A 24,898-nucleotide genomic window follows, 5' to 3' on the forward strand; every position below is an offset into this window, starting at 1 on the left:
TGAAAATGTGGAGAAACTTTGCATATGTGTTTTTAAAATTTTTTCTTTTGATTTTGTTTTTAATGCATTATCAGGTGCCACAAGCAATCAACGAAATGAGTTGAGTGATCTCTCATAATGAAATCCTTTCAGTCATGACTCGAACGACGTTGAAAAGTACGAGAAACATAGGTTTAGTTTTTTGTTTCGTAGTTTAAATTTGAGCAATGAAAGCGGCCGAGCAGGCTTACAATAGCTAATTTATGCCTTATTAAGGTCGTGAAAACTTAATTTTACTCGAGTGAAAATAGTGTTTGATTTTTTCAAAAAAAAACTCAGCAAAGAAACTGATTTTTTGATTTTTTACTATGACTGTCAAATATGGCTAAGTTTCAGATTTTCGTTCAGCTTCTTTTATCACACAACGCTCAAGGATACCCACTGAATTGGCTTACCTTATTTTGCGTACAAAACACACCCTTGGGCAAAGTTTTCTCCCAACCCTGAGTTGGATGTGAGCAAAACCAATGTACTTTGAACAAGTCAGGTCCAGTACATGGAAAGTACAGTTTCTTCAAAATTTAAAAAAAAATTTACATCCTTTCTCATTCCACAAATATTTGCGTTTTTGCAGTGATTATTTTTTGCAGTAGGCATCAAGAAGTTGCCGAATCCTGACTGTATAATTCATCAAATTTGATTGTCGTTTTTTCACGCATGTTTTTGCAATTAAATGAATTTCCACTGAATTGTGTGCTGAACAAAAGTTACTATAGTGCTGATTTAAAACAATGTTTTTAAACTCTTTCTTCTTAAAACTGGTTTTATTCGGCCAAAGATGACGAGGAAAAAAGTAATTAAACTTTTCACCATTTTTATGGTGCAGTTTTTTTGCGAATTTTTGAACCAAAATCAAACGATAAAACAGTTCAATTCATTTGCTTCTAAACTAAAGAGGGAAACAGGGTCAACTGATGTAAGAACAACTAAAAGTGACCATTTATCACCTTAATTTTGAAGCAAGTGAATTGACCAAGTTTATCGATGTGATTTTGGTTCAAAATTTTGCAAAAAAAAATGCACCATAAAAAAGCTTGTGAAATTTTAAGTTGATTTTGTATTCATTATTTTTTGACCAAATATAACCGATTGAGATTAAAAACTTTGTATTAGTTCATTTCATCCATTGCTTTTAAATCAGCACTGTAGTAAGTTGTTCAGCACAAAATAAGAAGAATTCATTTTAATCGCAAAAACAAGCGTGAAGAAAAAACAATCCAACTCGACGAATTTTATCATCAGAATTCGGCAATTTTTTGCTGCCTACTTCAAAAACATTCACTTAAAAAACCCAAATAGTTGTAAAATGGGAGATTTGTAAAAAAAAAAACAACTAATGAAAACACCCTGTGCAGTAAATTGAATCATTCTGACCGACAGTCCATTTAGCCGAAATTAGTTATTTGTTAAGCCCACTTGTTCACTCACCGTTGTTTGATTTGCCAATACGTATTAGTAGATCATAAATTTACTAATGACAATTTGTTATTTAAATACTGAAAGATTCATTCAATAAGGATGTAAGATTGATTTGTGAAACAGGATTGATTTTTGAAGCTAAAACTAGAAGAATCAGATAGAGGCAACAGGAAAAAAGGTTCCAGATTGAATTCACAATTTTGTTAAACGCCAATTTATTTTAAAGGGAGGCTCCGATATTATGGTGAATAGAGAGTTATAATGTACAATTGGAGCAAATATCGCATTTGCAATTTGAGGACATACACCAATTGTACTTATATTGCTGGGAAAAGGAATTAAATCTTACGCTAGTCTTTTCAGTTTCAGCTTTTTGATCGAGCTGTAAGGAAAATTAAGAACGACAGGAAAAGACGAATATTTATAGGGACAGTTTTTTCTCCGTTTAATTTCACTTCTCCTAAAACAACATAAATTGAGAGCAAAATAGTGGAAAAGAGATTATTGTAGAACAAATTTAAACCGGTGGTACACTTTTGTACTTTTAGTTTTAGTAGTGAAATCACACTGAAACTGAACGGTTCGCTTGGTGTATGAATATGAAAGGAAAAGAAAGTGTTAACTCTCTGAAAATATCAATATTGCACACATACCGTTCGATTCAATTCGATTTGACCAAACAACTCAACTTCCTCTCTTTTTCCCCTCTGTTAGCTTAAATCAAGTCAAGCATCCAACTGGCATCATTTCAATAAAGAACAAAAAGTAGTTAAAAACTACAGTTTTTTTGCTTCACAGAAATATATTAATATATTGTTTTACATTTAACGGCGGAGGTTTTTAATACAAAAGCGGAAGTTTTTCTGCAGAAAGATTCCGAGTCGAGACTTGCGCTTTATGGTTCGAACGAGGTGGGTCGAACGCATTTCAATGTTTGACTGAAAATATTTGGTCGACCGCCTTGAAAGTTGTTAGCCTGCGACAAGCTGTTGCAAAATTATAGGCTATGAACCAGTAGCGGATTTGGGAGGGGGGGATTTCCTCCATCCCAGGAATTTGACACCGACGCAACCCAAAGTGTCTTACTTTGTTTTTTTCTTCAAAAATTTGTACAAAGGGCGCCTTCGGCCCCGGGTCTATTTGTAATAGAGGTGTGAAAGTACTAGAGGAGTGAAAATTTTTAGGTATGAAAGCGAGTTCAATTTTTAGGCCTCTTATCAGACTCATTTTATACTCGAGGCAGGTACCTGCTATCAGGATCCTGTCAACCTGCCTCATTCGTAGTATATATACCCCGTTCAAAACTACGTTTCTCATTCTGAAATCTTCTTCACTGGACTTCACACTGCACTCTGGCCTGGACTTCAATCTTCAACTTCAGCCTACCAGATTTCAAAGCGAGCTGCTCCCAAGGACTCCAAACCTTGTGGCTTCAAGACCAATTAGGGACCAATTATGACCAATTAGGGAGAACAGTTTAAGAAGTATATTTTCATTACTTGTCATGCCTACGCACTCGAAAGTTTCTGAGCAATGAATTTGACGCAAGAATTTTTAAGTTATCAAAACTGGTAGCCCGGAAAATTTGTGCAAGTTAGTTTTGGGCAGTTGATCTCTCCAACCTACTATTTGGACCTTACTTTTTTAATTTTTTTTGTGCCAGAGTCAAATTTTTGTGTAGAAAAACAGGCTAAAAATAACGTTCTGAGTACTTTTTTAAAAACTTGACCAAAAAATTGCGTTTTTTGGCGCGCGCTCCTCCCTCAAATATAACTATATTGGCGCCAAATGCTCCTTCAGTAAATTTTTGAGGTTGGTTATCCAAAAATGCATATTGTAAAATTATACCAAAGGGACGCCCTTTGGAAAACTTTGGCAACCAGAATTGAGGAAAATGGGCGAGGGAGCGGTCAACCTCTCTTCCTCGGCACGCTACTGAGCCTAATTGATGTCCTGAAGCAACAACAAAAAATTTAAGTTGGCAAAAGGTCAAATTTTTGAACGGTAGAAGCAGGTTAGTTCCATTTTTCATAGTTTGAGTGTACATAAGTTCATATTTCAATCATACTTTACGATTGATCATCTTATGACCAAATCTTACGGTAAGAAAGTTTCGTTACACAAAAACACATGCCTTAACTTTGTGAATGACCAGAGTTTCTCCATTGAGGCACAAATACAAAACAAAAATGCGTCATTAGACGAAAACGATTTTTTGTTTTGGTGCTTGATTCTTGTTTCAACCGCCTAGAACAAATTTCGGCATGTTTCAAAATTCTCAAGCAAGTTTAGTTATGTTTCAATTTTCCCGACGAAAATTTTGTGTTTCGACTTTCTCGACCCAACAAAAAAATGTTTTTGACTTTGTTCGACCCAGTTTAGATATATTCGATTTTCTGGATCAAAATAAGATACTTTTTGATTTTCTCGATTGTCTCGATCGATATTTTCAAAGAATTTATTTGTTCGACTCCGCATAGTTATGGTTCAACTTTCTCAACCAAAAACGGGTATGTATCGACTTTTGCGACTTTTTCGACCATCAAATAACAGATTAAATTGGCACAAATTTATAATGTATGCTTTTCAATTGATTTTTTGTGATGATGCTTGAACTGAAAAAAAAAAGATTGAACTGAAAAAAAACAATAAGAATTCCATTTCGCTTTTAGTTTTTTTTCAAAAAAAAAACATAGTCTGAAACTGTTGAACTAAAAATTGATACTTGAGGAAAATTTGGTAGAACTTATTTTTTCTCACCGCAGGAGTCTTTGGTCTCAAAAAATTAAAGGATCCCCTTTTAAACTTTTAGTTTTGCGGTATGCAAACCTCCTCAAATGACTATCACTGGTGTCAATTTTTCTGAGCAAGTTTTTTGCGCTGTTTCCAAGTTAAAATTTAATTAAAATAATCAGATGGTTGAGTATGTTTCGATTGGGCTCGACTTATGTTTAAGCTTTCCTAACCAAAATCAGATAGATTTCGACTGTGTTTGACTTATGCCTCGACTCTCTTGACCAAAATGGAGTATGCTCCGATTTTGTGCTCGGCTTAAAATTGTTTCTCGACCGCGCATTTCAGTCTGAAAACTGCAGTTGCTTGATTTTCAAAATTGAAACATAAGTCGGCCCAGGCTAAGAGCATGGTTAACTCCAGTGGTACAAGTTGTGAACAAAAGCTTCTAAAATGTTTGAGAAAGTTTCTGAAATCTATCCCAATTAAAATAGAGATAACGAACTTGCTAAAAATGAAAAAAAAAACAGTTCAAAACTAACTGACTTAGTTTCAAACAATTTAGATTATTTGTAGTTCAAACACGCGTTGTGCAGATATTTTGACTTCAAAGTTTTACACTTGACTTCCACCAAATTTAATTTAAAATTTTTTACAACCCCAATTTTTTCAAAAAACTTAACTTTGATCAACAAAAACGGTCTGAAAATAGAAACGATGTGATTTTAGTTGATTTTTTTTTCTGAATTTTTTTATTTTGTTCCTTTTTTCATTCTACTTTTTCCTTCTTTCCATTTTGTCGTTTTTCGTTTTTCCCCTAAGGTTTTCGATCTGAGAGAAAAACGGATCGCATTTCTTTCTCTATTGAGAGTTTTTATCTTTGAAAAACATGTAATGACCCGATGTCAGGAATTTCAAAAAAATTTAGTTTCCATTCATAGACTATTCGACCCTGATTTTTGTTCTTATGTTTTTATGTTTCGCCAAAACATTATCGTTAAAAGGGGGAAAAATTGCCCTATAAATTTTTATTGTAATAATTGCAATAAATTTTTATTGTAATAATTTTTCATTCTACTTTTTCCTTCTTTCCATTTTGTCGTTTTTCGTTTTTCCCCTAAGGTTTTTGATCTGAGAGAAAAACGGATCGCATTTCTTTCTCTATTGAGAGTTTTTATCTTTGAAAAACATTTAATGACCCGATGTCAGGAATTTCAAAAAAATTTAGTTTCCATTCATAGACTATTCGACCCTGATTTATGTTCTTATGTTTTATGTTTCGCCAAAACATTATCGTTAAAAGGGGGAAAAATTGCCCTATAAATTTTTATTGTAATAATTGCCTGTTTGAATTATTCGAAATTATAAAAAAAGCTTGACATATTTGTTATGAACTTTTTGAAAAATTTAAACAAATGACTTTTCATGCCAGTTTCTCTCTTTGACTTGAAGAAAAAAATTAACTTGAGGCTAGTACTGTGTTCAAAGTTGTATATTTTTGTACTGTGTTCAAAGTTGTAGATTCGTAGACCGGCACCATCTAACGTATTCCAAATTATTGTTCCGACTTTCGATACAAAATTAACGGAATATTTGTGCTCGGGGTGGGTTTTTTTTTTCTTCTGACAAATTTCGACTTTTTAACTAGCCATTTTTGACGGAATTTTTTTGATATCATTCAAAAGGTATTGTTGTCCTGAGCTTAAATTTGAAAAGATACTTCACCTGTGATCATTTTTTGTAAAGTTATGAGCGTTTAAAGATTGCCATTTTGGCCATTTTGACCAATTTGGGACAAATAACGCGCGATACAATTCGCGCTACTAACGCGTAAGCGGAGATTTAATCCGTCTTATAAATCGTTCCAAATTGGTTGAACGAAGCTTATTTGCCATAATTGATGTGTTACAAGGAACGAAAACTATCTTTTTGTACTTTATATCGCGTGTGGGGAGACGATTTTCATAAAAAATTTCAAATTTTAGGAAAAATTTTTTTCATTTTATTTTATTTCGTATAATGTTTTTATGTTATTACTGCTGCTCCATAAACCTTCAAAAGCAGTCGGAACATTCAGGGATTCGCCCTGATACGAGCAGTCTTGTCCTATTTTATATTCATTTTTAGTTTACGCCGTTTTATCATACATTTGAAATCTTAACTTATTGCACGATGAATTTGATACCAATTACTTGTGGTGCAAAGTTTGTCAAATCGATTCCCTTACTTTCCAAGGCATAGCCGTTTGGCTGCCAAACTTTTTCCCTCAATGTGACTGCAATTGAACTACTTTTTAATATGGGAAATTTTGGAATAACATGCATTTTGTTCCGACCATTGAAAATGGGGAGGAACTTCGCATTCCGGTGTGTTTTAATTTTGTTTCCACAAAGCAGGTACCACAAGTAACCGTCCAATACGGTAGATTGATATACGTTATAAATGCCCTTTCAGTTGTGAACGACAAAAAAAATTAAATTTAAGAAGTTTTAAGGTTTTGATTTTTATTTCAATTTTGAGCGAGCAAAGCGATCGAGTAACGATCGTTATAAAAAATATACATTTATTTTGGTTTTTTTGGCTAAATGAAATTATTTTTACTACAAAAAAAATATTGAATGCTTTTGATAATTTAGAATTTACAATTTAGTTCTTACTTGGCAATTTAGTTTTTCCAATAAAATTTAAGTTTTTGATCAAAAACGACTTAGAAGAATTTTTTGAAATGATTTTGAGTTATTTTGTTTCTTGTTTGCCGCTCTTTGTTTCTTGTTTTTAGAAACAAATGCTGTCGGTTATGTCTAATTCACTAAGTTTCTACGCGGCTGCATAGTTCTCAATTTATACCACGCACTAAAACCGACATTTATTTGATGAAGAAAGTGATAAAATTATATATTTACTTTTTTTAATGAATATGGTCTCAAACATCTATGTTTTTGGCACAACGACCAACTCTTTTTATTTAAATTTGATTTAAGGACGAGAAAGAAGCAGTTAAGATGGAATGGTCAAAGTTAAAAAGGATAATGATAGAATGTCCCGACATCGTCTATAAAAATAAATAAAAAAAAGCATAAACGTGGCCACTTTTGTTAAGATTTTGAGTAAATAATCGTCCTCGCGTTCAAGCGAGCGACTTATGTATCGATGTGGTTTTGGTGGAGCAGACTCGACACATGAGTCGACCAAGGTCGATACATGAGAAGACCAGGTACCGATATATGAAATGATCAGGGTTTGATACATGAGTCAACTAGGGTCGATAAATGAGTCGACCAGGGTTTATACAAAGTCGATCAGGTGCCAATACATGAGTCGACCAAGATCGAAACATAAGTCAACCAAGTGTCGATAAATGAGTCGACCAGGGTTTATACAAAGTCGATCAGGTGCCAATACATGAGTCGACCAAGATCGGAACATAAGTCAACCAAGAGTCGATAAATGAGTCGACCAGGGTTTATACAAAGTCGATCAGGTGCCAATACATGAGTCGACCAAGATCGAAACATAAGTCAACCAAGTGTCGATAAATGAGTCGACCAGGGTTTATACAAAGTCGATCAGGTGCCAATACATGAGTCGACCAAGATCGAAACATAAGTCAACCAAGTGTTGATAAATGAGTCGACCAGGGTTTATACAAAGTCGATCAGGTGCCAATACATGAGTCGACCAAGATGGAAACATAAGTCAACCAAGTGTCGATAAATGAGTCGAACAGGGTTTATACAAAGTCGATCAGCTGCCAATACATGAGTCGACCAAGATCGAAACATAAGTCAACCAAGTGTCGATAAATGAGTCGACCAGGGTTTATACAAAGTCGATCAGGTGCCAATACATGAGTCGACCAAGATCGAAACATAAGTCAACCAAGTGTCGATAAATGAGTCGACCAGGGTTTATACAAAGTCGATCAGGTGCCAATACATGAGTCGACCAAGATCGAAACATAAGACAACCAAGTGTTGATAAATGAGTCGACCAGGGTTTATACAAAGTCGATCAGGTGCCAATACATGAGTCGACCAAGATCGAAACATAAGTCAACCAAGTGTCGATAAATGAGTCGACCAGGGTTTATACAAAGTCGATCAGGTGCCAATACATGAGTCGATTAAGATCGAAACATAAGTCAACCAAGTGTCGATAAATGAGTCGATCAGGGTTTATACAAATTAGATCAGGTGCGAATACATGAGTCGACCAAGATCGAAACATAAGTCAACCAAGTGTCGATAAATGAGTCGACCAGGGTTTATACAAAGTCGATCAGGTGCCAATACATGAGTCGACCAAGATCGAAACATAAGTCAACCAAGTGTCGATAAATGAGTCGACCAGGGTTTAACAAATTCGATCAGGTGCCAATACATGAGTCGACCAAGATCGAAACATAAGTCAACCAAGTGTCGATAAATGAGTCGACCAAGGTTTATACAAAGTCGATCACGTGCCAATACATGAGTCGACCAAGATCGAAACATAAGTCAACCAAGTGTCGATAAATGAGTCGACCAGGGTTTATACAAAGTCGATCAGGTGCCAATACATGAGTCGACCAAGATCGAAACATAAGTCAACCAAGTGTCGGTAAATGAGTCGACCAGGGTTTATACAAAGTCGATCAGGTGCCAATACATGAGTCGACCAAGATCGAAACATAAGTCAACCAAGTGTCGATAAATGAGTCGACCAGGGTTTATACAAAGTCGATCAGGTGCCAATACATGAGTCGACCAAGATCGAAACATAAGTCAACCAAGTGTCGATAAATGAGTCGACCAGGGTTTATTCAAAGTCGATCAGGTGCCAATACATGAGTCGATTAAGATCGAAACATAAGTCAACCAAGTGTCGATAAATGAGTCGACCAGGGTTTATACAAAGTCGATCAGGTGCCAATACATGAGTCGACCAAGATCGAAACATAAGTCAACCAAGTGTCGATAAATGAGTCGACCAGGGTTTATACAAAGTCGATCAGGGGCCAATACATGAGTCGACCAAGATCGAAACATAAGTCAACCAAGTGTCGATAAATGAGTCGACCAGGGTTTATACAAAGTCGATCAGGTGCCAATACATGAGTCGACCAAGATCGAAACATAAGTCAACCAAGTGTCGATAAATGAGTCGACCATGGTTTATACAAAGTCGATCAGGTGCCAATACATGAGTCGACCAAGATCGAAACATAAGTCAACCAAGTGTCGATAAATGAGTCGACCAGGGTTTATACAAAGTCGATCAGGTGCCAATACATGAGTCGACCAAGATCGAAACATAAGTCAACCAAGTGTCGATAAATGAGTCGACCAGGGTTTATACAAAGTCGATCAGGTGCCAATACATGAGTCGACCAAGATGGAAACATAAGTCAACCAAGTGTCGATAAATGAGTCGAACAGGGTTTATACAAAATCGATCAGCTGCCAATACATGAGACGACCAAGATCGAAACATAAGTCAACCAAGTGTCGAGAAATGAGTCGACCAGGGTTTATACAAAGTCGATCAGGTGCCAATACATGAGTCGACCAAGATCGAAACATAAGTCAACCAAGTGTCGATAAATGAGTCGACCAGGGTTTATACAAAGTCGATCAGGTGCCAATACATGAGTCGATTAAGATCGAAACATAAGTCAACCAAGTGTCGATAAATGAGTCGACCAGGGTTTATACAAAGTCGATCAGGTGCCAATACATGAGTCGACCAAGATCGAAACATAAGTCAACCAAGTGTCGATAAATGAGTCGACCAGGGTTTATACAAAGTCGATCAGGTGCCAATACATGAGTCGACCAAGATCGAAACATAAGTCAACCAAGTGTCGATAAATGAGTCGACCAGGGTTTATACAAATTCGATCAGGTGCCAATACATGAGTCGATCAAGATCGAAACATAAGTCAACCAAGTGTCGATAAATGAGTCGACCAGGGTTTATACAAAGTCGATCACGTGCCAATACATGAGTCGACCAAGATCGAAACATAAGTCAACCAAGTGTCGATAAATGAGTCGACCAGGGTTTATACAAAGTCGATCAGGTGCCAATACATGAGTCGACCAAGATCGAAACATAAGTCAACCAAGTGTCGATAAATGAGTCGACCAGGGTTTATACAAAGTCGATCAGGTGCCAATACATGAGTCGACCAAGATCGAAACATAAGTCAACCAAGTGTCGATAAATGAGTCGACCAGGGTTTATACAAATTCGATCAGGTGCCAATACATGAGTCGATCAAGATCGAAACATAAGTCAACCAAGTGTCGATAAATGAGTCGACCAGGGTTTATACAAAGTCGATCACGTGCCAATACATGAGTCGACCAAGATCGAAACATAAGTCAACCAAGTGTCGATAAATGAGTCGACCAGGGTTTATACAAAGTCGATCAGGTGCCAATACATGAGTCGACCAAGATCGAAACATAAGTCAACCAAGTGTCGATAAATGAGTCGACCAGGGTTTATACAAAGTCGATCAGGGGCCAATACATGAGTCGACCAAGATCGAAACATAAGTCAACCAAGTGTCGATAAATGAGTCGACCAGGGTTTATACAAAGTCGATCAGGTGCCAATACATGAGTCGATTAAGATCGAAACATAAGTCAACCAAGTGTCGATAAATGAGTCGACCAGGGTTTATACAAAGTCGATCAGGTGCCAATACATGAGTCGACCAAGATCGAAACATAAGTCAACCAAGTGTCGATAAATGAGTCGACCAGGGTTTATACAAAGTCGATCAGGTGCCAATACATGAGTCGACCAAGATCGAATCATAAGTCAACCAAGTGTCGATAAATGAGTCGACCAGGGTTTATACAAAGTCGATCAGGTGCCAATACATGAGTCGACCAAGATCGAAACATAAGTCAACCAAGTGTCGATAAATGAGTCGACCAGGGTTTATACAAAGTCGATCAGGTGCCAATACATGAGTCGACCAAGATCGAATCATAAGTCAACCAAGTGTCGATAAATGAGTCGACCAGGGTTTATACAAAGTCGATCAGGTGCCAATACATGAGTCGACCAAGATCGAAACATAAGTCAACCAAGTGTCGATAAATGAGTCGACCAGGGTTTATACAAATTCGATCAGGTGCCAATACATGAGTCGACCAAGATCGAAACATAAGTCAACCAAGTGTCGATAAATGAGTCGACCAGGGTTTATACAAAGTCGATCACGTGCCAATACATGAGTCGACCAAGATCGAAACATAAGTCAACCAAGTGTCGATAAATGAGTCGACCAGGGTTTATACAAAGTCGATCAGGTGCCAATACATGAGTCGACCAAGATCGAAACATAAGTCAACCAACTGTCGATAAATGAGTCGACCAGGGTTTATACAAAGTCGATCAGGTGCCAATACATGAGTCGACCAAGATCGAAACATAAGTCAACCAAGTGTCGATAAATTAGTCGACCAGGGTTTATACAAAGTCGATCAGGTGCCAAAACATGAGTCGACCAAGATCGAAACATAAGTCAACCAAGTGTCGATAAATGAGTCGACCAGGGTTTATACAAAGTCGATCAGGTGCCAATACATGAGTCGACCAAGATCGAAACATAAGTCAACCAAGTGTCGATAAATGAGTCGACCAGGGTTTATACAAAGTCGATCAGGTGCCAATACATGAGTCGACCAAGATCGAAACATAAGTCAACCAAGTGTCGATAAATGAGTCGACCAGGGTTTATACAAAGTCGATCAGGGGCCAATACATGAGTTGACCAAGATCGAAACATAAGTCAACCAAGTGTCGATAAATGAGTCGACCAGGGTTTATACAAAGTCGATCAGGTGCCAATACATGAGTCGACCAAGATCGAAACATAAGTCACCCAAGTGTCGATAAATGAGTCGACCAGGGTTTATACAAAGTCGATCAGGTGCCAATACATGAGTCGACCAAGATCGAAACATAAGTCAACCAAGTGTCGATAAATGAGTCGACCAGGGTTTATACAAAGTCGATCAGGTGCCAATACATGAGTCGACCAAGATCGAAACATAAGTCACCCAAGTGTCGATAAATGAGTCGACCAGATTTTATACAAAGCCGATCAGGTGCCAATACATGAGTCGACCAAGATCGAAACATAAGTCAACCAAGTGTCGATAAATGAGTCGACCAGGGTTTATACAAAGTCGATCAGGTGCCAATACATGAGTCGACCAAGATCGAAACATAAGTCAACCAAGTGTCGATAAATGAGTCGACCAGGGTTTATACAAAGTCGATCAGGTGCCAATACATGAGTCGACCAAGATCGAAACATAAGTCAACCAAGTGTCGATAAATGAGTCGACCAGGGTTTATACAAAGTCGATCAGGTGCCAATACATGAGTCGATTAAGATCGAAACATAAGTCAACCAAGTGTCGATAAATGAGTCGACCAGGGTTTATACAAAGTCGATCAGGTGCCAATACATGAGTCGACCAAGATCGAAACATAAGTCAACCAAGTGTCGATAAATGAGTCGACCAGGGTTTATACAAAGTCGATCAGGTGCCAATACATGAGTCGACCAAGATCGAAACAAAGGTCAACCAAGTGTCGATAAATGAGTCGACCAGGGTTTATACAAAGTCGATCAGGTGCCAATACATGAGTCGACCAAGATCGAAACATAAGTCAACCAAGTGTCGATAAATGAGTCGACCAGGGTTTATACAAAGTCGATCAGGTGCCAATACATGAGTCGACCAAGATCGAAACATAAGTCAACCAAGTGTCGATAAATTAGTCGACCAGGGTTTATACAAAGTCGATCAGGTGCCAATACATGAGTCGACCAAGATCGAAACATAAGTCAACCAAGTGTCGATAAATGAGTCGACCAGGGTTTATACAAAGTCGATCAGGTGCCAATACATGAGTCGACCAAGATCGAAACATAAGTCAACCAAGTGTCGATAAATGAGTCGACCAGGGTTTATACAAAGTCGATCAGGTGCCAATACATGAGTCGACCAAGATCGAAACATAAGTCAACCAAGTGTCGATAAATGAGTCGACCAGGGTTTATACAAAGTCGATCAGGTGCCAATACATGAGTCGACCAAGATCGAAACATAAGTCAACCAAGTGTCGATAAATGAGTCGACCAGGGTTTATACAAAGTCGATCAGGTGCCAATACATGAGTCGACCAAGATCGAAACATAAGTCAACCAAGTGTCGATAAATGAGTCGACCAGGGTTTATACAAAGTCGATCAGGTGCCAATACATGAGTCGACCAGGGTCGATAAATGAGCCGACCAGATTCGATATGTAAGTCGACCTGGGTCGCTACATGAGTCAAACAGGGTCCATAAAAGAGAATTGATCAGGATCGATACTTATGTTTGTCGACACCATGTTGCAACCAATAAAAAAATCACGGCCCGTTAGAGGTCTTGTCACGTTTTGAATGAACTGAACACAATAACTTACCATAAAACCAAAAGTTCAGGAAATTCCTTACAATTAAATGAAGCATTCCCGCTACGCGGTAGGTTAATGTCAGGCCGTTTAACTTAGTTATCAGCCAAAAGCCAAAACCGATTATCCTGCGTTTTGATAGACGAACAAACAAAGAGCTTTATGTCATAAAAAATAATCAAGAAAAAATTTTAGAAAAACTTTATTAAAGACTAATTGACCTGAATCAGTTGTTCACTTTAGCCAAAGAGCATGAAAAACAAAAACACAGCAACCTAGATGTCAATCAGACGAGATTCAAGAAATTTGTTCAAATGGTCCACTGCGAATATTTTGCGACGCTCAAAGTCGACAGCTGGCATTTTTCGATTCATACGAAGTCGACAAAGGAAATCGAGAAAGTACAACGACAACGATCGAGTCATGTGGTTGATACATAACTCGACCACCTGAACACGAGTGATTTTTTATTTTCTCCAAAAATTGAGTAGGGGACCTTTATTCGAAGATTAATTTTTTGAAATCCTATTTAAAGTTTTAAATAAGTGAGCGCCTGCAAATTTTACAATCAAATCAAATAACTAACCTTATGACATTGTTTGTTTCCACAAAGAATGATGAAGCTGCTTGTTTGCAGAAACTCCTAGCCTGATCAGTAAATATGAATGAAATTTAAAGTAACAAAAACTTGAAGGTACTTTATTATAAATTTATTAGAAAACAGAGATTAAATTACTGTTTTTTAATTCTGGATAAAAGCGAATCGAACCAGAGATATTTTTTGTTCGTGCAAACTAAAGTAGTGAAAATTGATTTAGAAAGTATGAAAAATGCGATTCATATGATTAATCAATTGTGAGTATATTATGAGCCAGTTTTTCACTCTTACAATTTACATATAATCAAAAAGAAGCTTTGATTGAAAGGACGAATAGCGATGTTAAAAGTGTATATAAAATGCAAGTTGGGGGATAGAAAGTAAGGAAATGAGCTTTTAAGTTATTTTCCCTGTTTATTGTCTATTTTTTCAACTTGAGTTCCCATTTTTGTGAAATAGAGGCTAATGGAAAAGTATACTAACTCCATTTCACAACCTGGAAGCAGTTATGATAAGTCAGCACAAGTTAACTTAAGTCAAATTGCGGCGGATAAGTTGTGTCGGCACGCGCGAGCAGCAGTGCGCTTAAATATTACGTAATAGATTGAAAAGGGCAATTTATTGCGTAAATTTTTTAACAGTGCGGGGGTTGAGATTTGCAGTTGAGAATTTTGATGTAGCTGCTGTTAATAGCCAAGTAATAAATCAGCTCGTCAACCAGTTGGGAAAAATGGGAAAAGAAGTAAGAGCAAGCAAAAATAAATAGTTAGGTACCTTTTCCGTGCCCCATTCTTGCTTGCAAATTGAGTATCTTTATACGCTCTGTTCGGCTATTTTTAACTATCAATTTGTTGTTGGACTTCATAGAGCGTAATCGAATGAGAATAAGAAAAAGTAGCGTCAGCTAAAAGTGGGAAAGGCAATTGAATCTGGCGGGAAAAACAGGAAAAAAAGACATTTACAAAATGTGGAAAATGGTTAAAAAGCAGCTTTAAAAAGTGTAAATGAACTGTTAGCTGAAAGGTGGTGTAATTGAAGGAAAAGCGACTAAAGATTGCCAATAGAGCGAGCGAGTATTGAATTGAAAAAGAGAGGGTGCTGGAGGAGGGGGAGGGGGGGGGGGAGGGGGGAGGCATTCTATTGGAATTAGGCAAATCAGATACCGTCAGTATGGTGGTAATAAAATAAAGCAATACAATGAAGACGCTACTCTAGCGCCACCACATTGCTGAAGTTGATCATGTTTCTTCTTTATTTTTTGGGGACAAGGGGTGGCGTAGTGAAAGCAACAAAAAGATAGAATAAAAAAATTCAAAAAAAAAGAACGTTAGCAGAACAGAAACACCATAATGATTGTTTTAAGTATACCATTTTTGGTATATGACGTTGAGTATGGAAGGCAAACAGGATTATCATCAACATACCCAAATTTACTATATCCTATTTTCTTCTTAGTTTAATTAATAAAAAAAGTTAGCCATATTTCCTTGCCATTCCCACCAGAAATTGTCTGAAAGATATGAAAAATAACATAAGAGATACAACAAGTCAAATACGGCTGGCTTTTACATATTCAGATGTTGGATTGTTGTTATAATCGTACGAGTAGCTGTTCAAGAATAGCACACAAAATGTTCCAATCAAAAATTGTCCAAAAATATCATATCCGCAAACTATGGTATGATTTAAGAATAAATTGAAGAAGTTTTTTAAGTTAAAATAGAAATGAAGTAGGCAATCATGTTAAATACGAATCACTCGATGACTTGCTTAATTTAAGTCTCAAAAGCAAAAAAAAAAGTCTGACCAGTTTTCTCGACACTTTCTCTTAATAGCCTAAAAACATCTATCTTACACCAAAAACATTCCCTTCCCTTCTTAAAGCGGTTGATTGCAACAAAATTGAAATAAAAAAATAAACCAAAATCAGACTTCAAACTTGACGCCACAAACCCAAAAACTGCATAAGAACATTGTTAGGGAATCAAATTTTGCCAGGCATTGAGAATTATCAAATGTATAGCTTCATTACAGAAATCATAGCTCCGATTGCTGTAATACAGTTTTTTAGAATTTTTTTTTGCTTGATTGCTTTAATTAATTTTATTATTTTGCAACCTAATTTTAGCTGTAAATCGATTTTTGGTATTGATTGAAGCTACAAAGAAAAATGAAGTTTTCTAATAAAACTTAGAGAAAATTATAACAAAAACTGATAATACATGAATTCAACAAGACACTGATTATATCATGAGAAAACTCTCGAATCTTTCGAGAAACAATTTCCTGCGGACATTTTTTAGGCAGTGGTAAATGTTTGGAATTACAAACGAGTGAAAAATGGTTGTTTTTCTAATTTTTCAACCTTGGGTGCCAAACATTAAAGATAAGGGCAAAACAGTTATCTGAAAAATAAGTTCGTTTCAATCTATTTGCGCAAAAACCGTTTGCTTTCAGTTCTCCGAAAACTCTAGAAAAGTGAGAAAGAACTAGTTTGGATTTTCCCAGCAATGTCATTTATCCCGACAAAGCTTGTTTGACATAAACAGTTACAGGGAGGCAATTAGATGTGAAAGATAAGGAGTGAACATCCGTTATCACCGGGGAATCCCTATTGCACGAAGGACTAAATGCTCAAAAGTTATCTCAGCCAATCAAAGCTTGAAAAAATTACGCGACTAAATCAGTCAGTTTTGCACAATTTAACGAGTATTGATTGGGCGAAAGCTTTGAATCATTCGGTCTTTCGGGCATGAGAATATCTCCTATTACACAGAGTTGATTTGAATTATCCAGACACAATGATTGAAACTTGAAAATTCAAACGAGTTTTTTTTTTCAAATTGAGCCGCGGTTAAATAAAAAGTAAAGGGTATAAAAATTGTTTACAGTTTTATGGAAATTTTATGGTGGAAATTTATGAGCAAAAACTTAACCCCCAAAAAGATTGCTCAAGAATTACGCTAAACTACCAAGTTAATTGATGCAAGATAATTCAAAAAGAACTTCTTTTCGCTGAGCAAAGTTCTAGAAAGGTATAATCTCCAAAATTTGTATAACAAGACATACTTTTGCTTGATAGCAACAGTTTTTTGTTTTTATTAAATAAAAACCAAAATTTTTCTTTGAAAACAACTTAATTTTATATTTCTGGAATTTTTTTGTACTATATAGGAGGATTTTTTAAAAATAAATAACACAATTTTTGCATCACCAAACTGATAAGTCTTAGTTTTCTGGTTGATTAAATGAGAAAAATTCGAAATGACCCATTTTTGGTATTAAACTTTGATTCCTAATTTCCAAAATAAATTGCATCATACAAATTCCTAACAATTTTTGTACTCACCCATTTTTGTCTAAACTCGACCCATTAGAGAAAAAGCCAGCTACATTTTTTTACGTTAACTTAGCGATGAAAATTCAGTTCTAACAGCTAAATACAGTGATGATTTAAACTATCAAGATGAAATGAACAAACTTTGAAACTTTTCTCTCAGAAAGTTTTTCTCAAATTGGTTTAAGGTTAGACAAAAAGTGAATAGAAAAAAAAGTTGGCTAGAACTCCACGCAAAATTTGACCAGATTTAATATGGCGCAGTTAACGTTTCGAAATTCCTATCCAACATTTTTTCCGAAAAATGGGTCAACTTGGCTTATTTTTGTTAACCAAGCATTACACTGAAATTACTTGAAAGACTTCTGCTGAAAGTTAAGAATTCTAAAAATTGGTATAAAAGCATATATTTTTGGTTGATAGCCAAAAAAGTTCATTTTGATTATACATTTTTGCTTAGATACAAATTTCAAGCGTTTTGCGCAATTTTTTTGATTATTTCTAAAGCTTTGCCGGGCTGTAAAAGAGGCCTCTTGTGATATAACTTTCTCATCATTTGACTCGGTAGTTTCAGCACAACTCGTGATTAATTGAAAAATGCTGGTAAAAATTAGGTTGAGACTTTCGAGAAAAAATTTGCACTATATCTTTTCTTGTGGAGTTCTAACAACCAGCGGATTTAGGGGGAGTGGTAGTGCAGACGCCCCCCCCCCCCCTCCCCTCAGGAAATTTACCCCCTGCCGACCAAAAGGGTCCCCCACCTTTGTACTATTTTAAGATATCCATTTGGCTGGCGGACCCCAAAACTTTTTCTAAAGGCGCCTTTGGCGCCAATATATACTAAATTTGAGGGAGAAAGACACGCCAAAAAAACAAAGATTTTGTATTGATTTATGAGAGCTCGGAAAATTAATTTGCGCGGCGTAAAAAAGGTCCATAAAATTTTGAACAGTTTCTTAAAATCCGCCACCACCCCCCCCCCCCCCCCCCCCCCCCTTGGAGAATATCCGCCCCTGGTTCTAACCAATGTTTGTTCTATTCACTTTTTGTCTAATTTTAACCCAACTCGAGAAAGACGCGTTTGAAATATCAATATTTGTTGTGTCAGGTTAATTTACATTACTAACATTACTGTACATTACTAAATCCGCTCTTTACTTATGAAAATTTTATAGGTAGGGAACAAAATATTCAATTAAAAACTTTTTTCGAGAGGTAAAAATTCTTTTTTAACTGTTCTGAATGGGGTTGTGAATACAGCGTTGATTGAATATATCTAGAAAAAACTAATATGAAACTTTGAAGACAATATTTTGAATTTGGTTGTTTTGGATGGTAAATGATGGTGACCAAATTTGCAAAAAAAAATGTGGATCTTTTTGACTCCCCCCATGCTACTTAGTAACGAATTGCCATCCCCATAGTGAACTAATTCAACGATTAAGTATTTGTGAATTTAGTACCTTGTAACGAATCCCCCCATTTTGCAAAAAGGAGGATAGTTAGAGAGATCCCACGAGTCTTCTAGATTTATGACGTGCAGTTCATTTTCATGGTCTGATAGTTGAAAAAATGTGGGTTCTTTTAATTTAAATGCAAAACACAAACGTTATGATTTCAAAGCAGTTTGAAATAGTTTTTGATAACGTTCCCATAATTCGTCTTTCTTAAGTTTTATGTGTGAGTGGGGGGGGGGGGGGATAACACGCTTATTGTAATACAACCTATATTAAAACTTACCTCAAATTTTAATAGTAGTTGTTATTTAAACAAAATGTGCGAAAACAGTCGTTTTAACGGTTGAACTTGAGTGAGTATAATTACCGCAGAACACATCGATTGCATCATTTTAAATATCCGCAAAACTCTAAGAAAACTTTCTTCATCATTTTTTGTCCACAAAATAGTGTTTTTTTCTATGTTTTCAGGTTTTTTTTGATGTTGTCCTGATGTTTTTGATGTTGATTTATATCAGCACTAGTTTTACACAAAGTTTTGGTTGGATTTTATTGATTGAAAAAATGAATTGTGAAAACTGAGACATCAGCAGTTTAGAAAATCTCCCAAAGCAAGAGAATTGAGGAGCCCCGCTTTTTCTAATAAAAGCTTCAAACATTTCTCACCTGTCTTCGTGGGTGTAAGCCGAGAAATGGTTTCCACTTGTCGACTTCTGAACGAAAAAGAGGAGCGGCCTTCTTATCAAACACTTTGTGACGCAAACAATGATCGCACCTTTTCCATTCAAAGGTATAGTTGTGGCGGCGCTTAATTGAAACTGGTATATAAATTCCCGCTTCAAATGAACAATGGATTTTTTAAAAATAAAAAAAACTGAATACAAATTATATCCGATTGATAAATGAGAAGAAAAGACAGATGAGAAAGAATTGCAGCTTTGCGCTAGTGTACATACATAATTGAGGCGTTCATTGGCTGCGGAGGTCTACGTGTTTGTGGAACGGTTTTATCATTAATTCATTGCTTGTTTTGCCCCCCCCCCCTTGATGGCCGTTTTCGCAAAAAGGGTACAAAAACTGACAAAATGGTTGCTTATGGAACGGTTTTTTCCTCTTCTTTCTGGCAGAGTTTAGTTGAATTTGAGGAGAAAACATCTGCTCAGATGAAAGAAGTAAGTGGCACACTTGAAAGAAATGAAAAGCTAGCAAAAACACAATAGAATACATCCTCCTTTTAGTTTCTGAAACTTAAAATAGTTCTTTGAAGACGCTACATTATATGTTGTTACATAGGAGTATGATAGCTGATATTCATCTAAAAAATATAAAATTTTTTGAAAAACTATTTTAATCTTTTGATGTGTTGAGCTGGCGGATCAACCATGCAATCTTTTGCTCAAATTTGAAGAAGTCAGTTTCACAGGAAAATAATGGCAGAAAAAACCCTTACTTGAGTGATTTTTCTATTCTGGAATACAAACCTTCTCCAAATGTACAATCGCCCCCCCTCAAACTTGGTGTAAACAGGTCTACAGGAAAACTATGGCAAAAATGTCTTTACTTGAGTTGAGTGTCTTTCTAATTAAAAACTTTAACTTTTTGATGCGCTGAGCTGGCAAAAACAGTCCCTAATTCAGTCTTTCGCTATTTCAAAACTATTTTAACTTCTGGATGCTGAGCTGAATCAAGCTTAAAAACTCCCCTAGTCGATCAAGGGAGGTTATCTTGCAAGATCTTGCAAGAATCTAGTAAAAAAAATTTTAAAGAAAATGCATCTCTTTAAAAGTTCTTGCAAGATTCTTGCAAGACAACCTCCTTTAAAGATAACCTTAATTTTTAAAGACATAATTTTTTGTGAAAAAAACTTTTTATTTGTACCAGTAGATACTTTACCAGTAGCAAGTAGAAAACGTTAAATACTTGGACAAACCAACATTAAAAAGAAAAATATAACCTCTTTAGAAGATGAACATAATTATTTATCGAATTTATGTGAACATAACATACAAAATATCTCAAGCTAATTGACTCTATTCATCAAAACTAGTTGCCAAACTAGTTGAAAAATTCCAATAAAATAAAAAAAAAGTTTCTTTGAAACTTATAATTTGAAATGCAGAACTTATAACAGCAATCGGAAACAATTTACATCACGAAAAATGAAAAATCAAAACACATATGAACATTTTTTAAAATTGTGTGAACTAACTTTTTTCCGAACTTTAACCGTAGTCAAATTGGATCTCCATAGTTTTTCTGGCACTCAGAATATAATTTTGTGAAAGTTTCATAGTTGGTTATCGTGCAAGATCTTGCAAGATTCTTGTAAGATTCTTGCAAGATAACCTCTCTTGGAAGATCTTGCAAGATAACCCTCCTTCATCGACTATGGTCGCTTCAAATTTGAAGACACCAGGTTTAAAGGAAAATAATGCCGACACCTAAGTGCACGTTAAAAATGTATATGTACTAGTTATTTTTGCTATTTACATTTTTTTTTAGTTTTGCGAGCAAAAAGTTAGACAAAAAGTTTGCTGTTTGTCCTTTACTACTTCTGTTTGGTTGATTATGATTCTATTTAAACTAAATTGTGTTATATTTGATTTAACTGTTTCGTTGTGCTTTTGCCCCCGAAAAATGCTGATAGTTGACGCTGGTATCATGAGAAGGCTTTCTCGTGGCGGTCTTCTGTTTGATCACCTTATAGGATGGTCTAGCTACTGCGCATTAAATATACATAAATACCAACTTATTTTGCAATTTGAATCAATATTACACTTTCGCCAGCAAAACATTCTGACAAATATGCTATAGCTGAAGCTGCTTGCAAATCGTATGTTGCAATGTTGATTTTGGGCAAATAAGTTGCAGCTATGAGTAACCCATGGACCCATGTTGCAGTTTTGCGCGATCAATTTTTAATTATGATGCGACTTTATGCTACTCAAACCTTGGGCGGGCGTATACAATTTCGGTTGCGGAAAGTCCAATTCAGCTCAATAATTCAGTCGAAACATAACTAGCGGAACTCGGCGCGGGTCATAGCCATTATTGTCCTCCATGCTGGAAATTTTGGTAGGTTTTCTTCTAGGTCTTTCTGTATGACTTGCTATGTGTTCACTGCGGACTCAAGCAAGTTAAAATAGTTTCATACTATTTGAATAGTAATTATCGGCTGTTACAAAGATTTTTCAATAAAACTTTTCAAGAAATCTGGTTATAAGCAAATATTGAAAGGGACAAATAGCGAAAACGAAAAATATATAGAGAAATAAAGATTCATTTTATTCTTAAACATTTTAGTTCGAGAAAATTGTAAAGGATACCATACGGAGAGGGCCGAACGGAGAGGGCCGAACGGAGAGGGCCGAACGGAGAGGGCCGAACGGAGCGGGCCGAACTATCCTCACTTTAATTTTTAATTTAGTTAGGTTAGATCGCTTGGCCAACTGGTCTTGACGAGAAGTAGTTCATTTCAGATAGTCTTCATTCTCAGCTGGGTTGAGGTTGTGGTTTTATGTCGCGATCAAGTTTTGGTATTTTTAGACTGATCTTATCGAAACTGGAAGTTTTCAGAACGCTGCGACCAACATTTGGTTTTTCCAGACTTTGCGGACCGAGGCAATACGTCCGCGACCGGCGCGACCAGAGGAAAACAAACCGCGACCGGCGCAACTGAAGGAAAAGTAACTGTGACCGAACAATTAGTCGCGGACCTTGACCCGTGCACTTACTTGCCTTTACTTGTGCAGGGTACATTATCTACTCCTGGGCACTTCGGATCAAAATGGTAAATTCTAATACTTCGCCTCTAAAGCAACTTAAAAAATTATTTTCATTCAATCCTAATGTCAAAGTGTACGTGTTTGAGGGTAGATTGTCATCGAGCGAAACTCTCTAAGAGCAAAAAAATATATATCAAATTTGTCGGAAGTACGAACATACAGCTTAAAACTTGTACTACTCAACAGCATAAAACTAATAGTATTTTGTTTAAACAGCGTGAAAAAAAGCTTAGTAAACTCCCCAGTCGCGTCAATTTGTTGCTAACTTGCCAGCAGAGGATAGTTTTTGATGCGTAATGAAAAGAAAGTTATCAATACGAAGCGGCGACAATCTCACCGTCAATCTTAATCCGACAGTTTGCGCTGATCTTTTTTCACAACAAGTTTTCTTCTCAAACTAATCAATCAAACTAAAAACTTTGGTTCTAATTTAAATAACCTCCTATGGTATTCAATAAAGAAACACCCCCTCAGAAATTAAAGCATCAAAACATTAAAAAGAATATTCTTTTTCTATTTCAAGTTTTGCTGCACTCAGATTGGTCAAAAGTTCGTATATTACTTTAATAAGCTTAACAGTTAACCCTTTTCTTGAAATAGGCAATGAAAAATTCTATGATTTCATTTAGAAAAAGTACAACATAGAAGCTAAATCAAATGCAAGTTAATTTTAACTAAACGCAAGAACACGGATTCGCTCGCTCCAATGGAAGTTGGTAACAATCAGTGATGGCCAGCCATGACCTGTAAAATTTTGAAAAAATAATTAAAAGAAGACAAACACGACAATGCCTGTATTAGGGAAATATTTAAACGCTACAAAGATAAACATACTGGCGTTTTCTTTCTCACTGTGGCAAAAAATTCAAAGAGTAGCGTTGACAAAGTGGATTTTTTTCAATTTCGGTGAAATCAATCATCGTGACTTGTAGTAGAATAGGTTAACCACCGAAGCTTAATGAGCTAATGCTTTTTTTACGGATAAAAAAACATCTTGAATTGATGTCAAAAGAAAAGCCACTGAAAAATGAGGAAAAAAATCAATTTTTAGTTTCTGGAAAGTTTTTTAAGTTTCTTGAAGCCGTCAGCTTGGCGAATTAAGACACGGTCTGTTATGTGAACCTCAGACCTCAACCCGAGCACCCGGGCACTTGAAGTCCTCACCTGGGCACTTACTTGTCTTTACTTGCTTGGGTACCTTATCTACTCCTGGGTGCTTCGGATCAAAATATTGAATTCTAATAGCTCGCCTCTAAAGCAATTTAGAAAAGGTTTTTTATTCATCAGTCTCAATGTCAAAGTGAACGTGTTTGAGGGTAGATTTCCATGAGCAAAAATCTTTAAGAGCAGAAAAAATATCAAATTTGTCGGGAGTACGAACATACAGCTTAAAACTTGAACTGTTCAGCAGCATAAAATTAATTGTATTTTGCTCAAACAGCCTGCACAATTTTCAGTGAACTCCGCTGTCGCGTCAATGAGGTGCGAGCTTACCAACAGAGATTAGCTTTCGATACGTAATTTAGAGCCAGCTATCAGCATGATGCGGCGACTTTGTCATCGTCGATTTTAATCCGACAGTGTACCATGAAAAAGCGCTGATCTTTTTTCAAACGAACTTTTTCTCAATCTATTCATTCAATCAAACAAAATTTGGAACTTTTCGCAATTTCTTTCCTATAGTTATCACTGGTTGAAAAACAAACTTATAAATAAAAGCATTCAAAAAGTACAAGAACGTTCAATTTCTATTTCAAATTTTGCTGCATCATTCTGATTAGACAAACACGACAATGCCTGTATTAGGGAAATATTTAAACGCTACAAAGATAAACATACTGGCGTTTTCTTTCTCACTGTGGCAAAAAATTCAAAGAGTAGCGTTGACAAAGTGGATTTTTTTCAATTTCGGTGAAATCAATCATCGTGACTTGTAGTAGAATAGGTTAACCACCGAAGCTTAATGAGCTAATGCTTTTTTTACGGATAAAAAAACATCTTGAATTGATGTCAAAAGAAAAGCCACTGAAAAATGAGGAAAAAAATCAATTTTTAGTTTCT

The 24,898-nt window shown here is 36.1% G+C and overlaps 1 protein-coding gene across 5 annotated transcripts in view; it reads right to left on the minus strand.

The window, feature by feature from the left end:
* The window catches only part of LOC134848435 (putative uncharacterized protein DDB_G0293878), a 69,413-nt gene that overhangs the window by 37,091 nt on the left and 7,424 nt on the right, over window positions 1–24,898 (minus strand). For 2 of the 5 annotated variants that reach the window (XM_063865891.1, XM_063865881.1), the window contains exon 1: window positions 14,247–15,291. The exons of 1 other annotated variant lie outside the window; for it this stretch is intronic. The gene's annotated coding sequence lies outside the window, so the exon portion shown is untranslated. Of the gene's footprint in view, window positions 1–1,467; window positions 1,993–14,246; window positions 15,292–19,718; window positions 19,806–24,898 lie in introns of those variants that run through there. 2 more of the 5 variants (XM_063865882.1, XM_063865893.1) reach the window with 2 other exon arrangements.

This window comes from Symsagittifera roscoffensis, chromosome 6, assembly GCF_963678635.1.
Source record: "Symsagittifera roscoffensis chromosome 6, txSymRosc1.1, whole genome shotgun sequence".
In the NCBI taxonomy this organism is placed as follows: domain Eukaryota; kingdom Metazoa; phylum Xenacoelomorpha; order Acoela; family Convolutidae; genus Symsagittifera; species Symsagittifera roscoffensis.